The sequence below is a fragment of the Schistosoma mansoni genome, chromosome 2 (assembly GCF_000237925.1).
Source record: "Schistosoma mansoni strain Puerto Rico chromosome 2, complete genome".
Taxonomy (NCBI): domain Eukaryota; kingdom Metazoa; phylum Platyhelminthes; class Trematoda; order Strigeidida; family Schistosomatidae; genus Schistosoma; species Schistosoma mansoni.
Window position 1 is genome coordinate 22,429,313 of NC_031496.1, and position 6,738 is coordinate 22,436,050.

Below are 6,738 nucleotides of genomic sequence, written 5' to 3' on the forward strand. Positions count from 1 at the left end.
ATAGTGGCTAGCAGTGGAATCCAGGATGCTCGACAAGTCCTATTTGGGACTCATCAGCTGGATGTAACTGCATCTCAGAGTTGATGTTCACTCTGGGACTTGAACCCAGTAACTTTCGCTTCAAACACCATCGCGTTATCCACTCAGCCACTGAGTCCTGATAGCCACTTGCTTGAGCAATGGAGTGAAGTTTAAATTCATTTAGAATTTTTTGTTTGAATCTTCCTATTCATTGGTCGAATGGATAACGCGATGGCGTTTGAAGCGAAAGATACTGCGTTTAAGTTGCAGAGTGAACATCAACTCTGAGATGCAGGTACATCCAGCTGATGAGTCCCAAATAGTAAGGGACACGCGTCCTGGATTCCACTGCTAGCCACTATCCATCTTTGCTTATCTTTTATTTATTTACAAGTAATTCAAAATTATAAACATTTATTTTCCATCATTTTCATCCAGCTTAGAAACTGGTGAATTTATAAATTTGGAAGTGAATTATTAGGCCTCGAGAATTCAAATCATTTCATAATACACAAAGTGATGTTTGCAATACTCTTCTTTATAGACTTAAACCAAGTTCTAAATACCTCTATACAACTTTTTACTAGTGTGTATGTATCTGGCTGATTTAAAACGGTGGTTTTTTAAGTGAGAATGGGTAGATGAGTACAATTCTGTAATAAGTCATATAACACTCAATATGAATTAAAAATAAACGACGTTTCATTCATTTATCTCGTTACATCACTTCATATATTGATTCATTCCGATGAAAATGTTAGCGAAAAAGCCAACAAGTTGCATTGATGAAGTAAAAGAAAATTTCCGATGGACAATAGAAAAGTATCATAAATATTCTAGTATAAGTGAAAGTACAGAAACTCAGGTGAGTCTTCAATTTCATTAAAATACCGTCTATGCATTGTTCTGTTCACCTTTTTGAGAAAGTACGATATTAAATTTGCTTAGAAATAATCGTGTTCAGGTATGCAACCTTTTGTCAGTGAGAACTCCATTTCAATCATTAAACTGAAGGCAATTTCATTGTTTCTAATAATGGATTGATATAGTTATGTTACTACAACACGGTCTAATCAAAATACTGTAAACATTTATGTGTCAGTTCAGATGGACTGTTGTTCTGTGATGAATGATTAAACTTGATTCATAGACGACGGTTGTCTGTTTGATCACATGCATAACAGAATGATTCCTCTTGAAGGACTGTTTCTTTCGTAAACAGCAATTACTTTCTTTTTTAATTCTCTAAAATACTGATGACTTATTTTGAAACATGCAGACAAGCATTCATATTTCACAACATTTGTGTAATTACTTCGATTTTGAGTATTATATCTTTCTGCGTTGGATAGGTTTTTCAAATGTTCGAACAACTGAAAACAACCTTGAGTTATTCATTGTCATCAATGTCATGGTTGAAAGAAGATGAAAAGAAGGAATCTATTAACTTGGTTTGTCATATTTTAACTGATGAATCGAACGTTAATCCATTGGTTTTTTCAGGCTAATTCATTCCACTTGTCCATAATTACTTCGAAAAGTTTGTCCGCAGAAGATAGAGAGAGCAGAGATTTTATATTCACTGTGAGTTTTATAAAAACTTTATTGTGTATTGATGATTATTTTGGATTTATGGAAAAACTGAATTCGCGAAATAAAAAGAATCACTAGACGTGTTGAAAGAGATTTCCATTTTACTACTACTCTGTTTACCATATGACTTGTCTTGAAGTCAATTATTCATGACTAATGTAAAACCAGGGAAAGAAACATAATAATATTCAATCGTTTCCACTTTGGGATTTCTCATCAACTGCTTACGATCACATTTACCATGCAGTATAGCGTGCTGTTCAACTATAAAACCGAACAGTTAAAAGAAAACGGGTTATCACTTCTATGTATACATAAATATGTTGAGGCTGATGCATGTAGGAAACATAAAGTGGACAGGGTAGTAATCATAGATAACACTCTGGCTATTGGTTAAATAGACACAGATTCCACCATTTAGTGTTTGAGTGTTTACCAGCTACGGGTTCTTAAGAATATGCCGAATGGGCGATCACTTATACACCTCAGTCTGTTCATTCAATCTATGTACTTCATCGTGTACAAGTGAAATAAAGAATCATATTTGACCTAAAACATAAGGAGAGATTTCTGCTCATTTCAGCACTTCAATTCGAGTATAGTGGTGAGAACTACTGCTGGATAAGAATTCTTCAATGAAGTACTGATTGCGTGATTTGATAACTCATTAATCTAATCCCGTTTGAAATACTGTTGTGGGAAACAGCCTTCTCTTCAACTGGGTCTTAGTCAACATATTCGTCCTCTGACTTATCAACAGGACGTTGTAAGTAAACATAGTTATGTTTTAGTGCCCGCTTGCCAACTACACCATCTAGATCTCGACCCTGACATTTATCGTCTTCATTTATAATTGAGACATTTTAACCTCATCAACTGAACGAACTACCGATCATCACTAGCTCAGTATAGTTCAAAATAAAAATTGGTCAAGGTACAGATCTAATATATGCAGTATGCAAAAATCCAGTAAATTAGTGTTGACAATGTCACTCTTGCTGAATGAGGGAGTTCAAACTTAATGCCAAAATAAATTATTATGTGTCTGACAAATAAAATCAAAATGGTTAAAGTCATTCGCTCAAAAATAGACAAAGTATATTTGCCTTTTTTGGTGATACTACTGAACATTCATTATGATATACGTGCAGTCAAAATTGGAAAATGATGTAAAGAAAACAATATCATACTCATCAAATATCATTTGAAGGTTATTTTTTGATGAAAACTGTGGAACGAATTCGCGGTAGAACTATCCAACCTTAACTCATTATAAAAACCCTTATTAAAGAATGTTGTTCAACTGTGGAATCGTTTAATGTGAAATTCACAGTATTTCACTATGGTCTTCCATCTTTCTATAAGTTAATATTTGTATACCTGATTTTATTTATGGTTTGCATCATTCCGCTTGTCTCATTGATTTACTATCTTTTTAATCTATTCTGTTAAATACACTTGATTCTGAATGTTTCATTGAAAAGAAATGAGGCGTTTTCGTGAAACAACATTCAATCTCATGACAGTGTAGTAGTGACAACCTGGTTCTCCAAAACGTACTGATCTAGTGGAAATACATTTATGTATCTGTGGAGACCTGAACAACTGTTATAAGTAAAAATGAATAAAGTAGTTAGATGGAACATATTGACGAATATTCAAAATAAAACATTTTAATGGCGACATATCTAGAAAATTCCTATATTCGTTTAATCGATGAATATTCTGAGAATTCACTAAAATATCCCTTCCCTGTTTCAGAATGAAATATCCGAGGATGATTACTTCATGAACGTGTACTATTCTCAGAAGACCAAATTCCTTAAATCAATTTACAAATCACTGGATACCAACGCTGAGTAATATATATTTTTAAAGTGTTCATTTCAAAAATTTAGAGCTGGAAAATACACTAAATAAAAAATATCTTCATAGAACTAAAATAATCCTGAAGGATAATTTAACTATCAGCAGTGAAATACATCACATAATTGAGTTCCATATAACGAGACTCCTTGATAAGTTTAAACAGAGCAAGAGCAAAAAGATTTTCAGAATAATATGAATTGATTACTCTATTTCACGTTTTCTTACCAACTGCATTACTTAATTACTTACTTACGCATGTTACTCCCAATGTAGCATAGGCCGACGACCAGCTTTCTCCAACCCACTCTGTCCTCCCTCTTACTTTCTGGTTCTATCCAGTTTTTGTTCATTTCTCTCATGTCTGTCTCCGTTTCTCAGCGTATTGTATTCATCGTTCTTCCTCTCCTCCTTTGGCCTTCAGGACTTCATTTGAGGGCTTGCCTTGTGAAGCAGTTGGCTGCTTTCCTCAATATGTGTCCTATCGACTTCCAGTGATTATTCCTGATTTCTTCCTCCGTTCGAATCTGGTTTGTTCTCTTCCACAGTTAGTTGTTGCGGATAGTGTTTGGTTAACGGATCCAAAGTATTTTAATTAGACAACTGTTATTAAACACCTGTAACTTCTGGATGATGGTATTCGTAGTTCTCCAGGTTTCCGTGACATACGGTTGAACTATCTTTGCATTTGCATTGAAAATTCTGATCTTGATGTTGGTAGACAATTGTTTTGAGTTCCAGATGATCTACAGTTGTAAATATGCTGCTCTTGCTTTGCCGATCCGCGCCCTCACATCTGCATCATATCCACCGTGTTTATCAATGATACATACAACTGAGAATTACAATTATTAATATAATTATTCACAATTATTTAGTGTACTTAAGGTTGTGAAATTTAGATTAAATCAGAAACATAGTAATGATAATGATAGAACACAGAATGTGTAACCAAGTGAAGTTAAGATCGATATATATATATATATATATATATATATATGTTAGAGAGTAATAATGCAGAGTCAATTCGATTAACCGTACATAACCTGTTTTACCGTGATTATGAACACTGGCAACTATAACACCTGCTTCACACTACATCGTTACTTTAAATTCAATGTTTATTCTTCCTAATTCTACTGTTTTTGACAATGTTCGTTCTGTGATATATTTCATATGCTATGATAAGTTCACCTATGATTAGTGCAAATAAGTTAAATTTCCTCTGTGTAATTTTTGAACGGTGATGTGTGTAACATCTCGTGATTTGCTAAAAACAAACGTCATGTAATTTTAGATCAAGAACCATAGTAAATCAGGATACCTTTACATCCCATTATCCCACTATTCCTGTTATCATCTTAAACATTTCCTTTATGATAAAATGATCAATCTGCTGTCAGATTGTAACTTGAGTAATACGTAGTATGCACAATAAACACCGTCCAACATTCTTTCATACTATAATTATTGCACGGACTTTTTAACATTGGAAATAAGTTGAAGAAATGACTCATGTTCATCTTTTTGTGGTGTTTGAAGTCACTTTCCTTATAAACTAGTAATTCACAAAAAAGTATAGTTCTTTGTGAACACCATTGTGTCTCACTTGCATGTATAACTGACCTCTAGATCACATTAGTAACAAAGCTTTGTTTCTTGTTACAATGGAACAAAATCAAAGCTCAGCAAATCTTCAATATATTTCAAGCAGACGATTTCGTGTATAGATTTAGAGGGACTAGAGAGTTTATGAAATATGATAAATTCACGATACTTTATTAGTTAGATCTTGGATGCAAAGATGTCCAACTTTCCTTTAATTCGTAATTTCATTAAAGCTATCCATCAAAGAATGTTTAATTATTAAAAGTCTAAGGAAAGATTTATAAGTATCTGAAGTATCTGGTCGATGTCATGACTTTCGTGCATATCGTCAGGTCAATAATATAATATTTGCTAAATGATTTGGATGAGTTATTTTTGTCCATCTGATATTATCTGTCCAGCTAACCGTACGTAAGTGAATTGTGTAACCCACTTTGAATTCCGATACATAGATCACTTGGTTCACTGTCGAAGTATCTTTCTTGAAGTAAGTAGCCGATTACGAATACTTGTGTTCGAAAACCATAAAAAGATTATGAAGCTAATTTCCTACAATTGTTTCAAGTCTGACTAACATGCACTTCAATGTCAACTCAATTAACCCGATGATCTTAATACGACTTGAACAATTTACTCTGAACAGCAAATAACATGAAATAGTATTATATCGATTGCCTTTCAAAAGCCAATCAGTGATAACTAATTCTTTTGTCCAGCCAATGTCGATCGACTTAGCTGTATCAGGTTTTTCTGATAGCAATTTCAGCATTAATTTTAAAGTTGTGCGGCAATACTCTTCACTACTTGTTAGCGTTATTTTATCCATTTTCTGTGGAAGAAATGTATACTGTGTATTCCGATTAGTGAAAGATCATCGTCGAATTACCATACGCTAATTTAGCTAAACTAAAATTTTGCTTTCATTTATTATTCAAGTTAAGAATAGTTGTAACTTTTACTATCTAAGAGAGTCCCACATTTTGTTCACATTTATATAGACCTGACGCTTTCAGTTTTATGCCGTACATATCTGGTTCGTTTGAAAATAAACTTATTAAGATATCTGCCGGTCTATTAAACCCACCATACCTCAAAGAAGGATATTCAATGTCTGAAAAATATGGGACTATTGGTTGGTTTATTGGTCGCCAGCTTATTTATGAAGGTGAGTGTTACATAATGTTCTTTTTGTCTAAATCAGATTGATGTCACAATTTATCATTTAGAATAGTTCTTGAAGTACTGAGATGTGTCAATTTATTTCACATGCTTAATCAATAGCTGAGGCGAGGTGATGAAATATGTAAGGGTATTTCCACTGGGTAGTAAAGTCTCCCTAAACTGAAACGTGTGAATCTTGAAGGTAGATAACGTGTAATAATTTCTAAAATACAGAAATCAATGTGACTTTCACAAAGTACTTGTCTGCAATAGAATGACTTAAGAGGACGGGCACCACTCGTGTTTATTGTAACTGCACTTGCTTACACAGAAATCTAACAATCATCATTCTCAGTATATGGTTATGGAAATTATTGTGTTTTAATTGAGATCATGAACCGATGAATGTCAGATCACCATTGGAAACCCTATGCCGATAATTATCATATGCTCACTAGTGGTTGGCTTCGAAAGTCCCGTGTTCAGGAT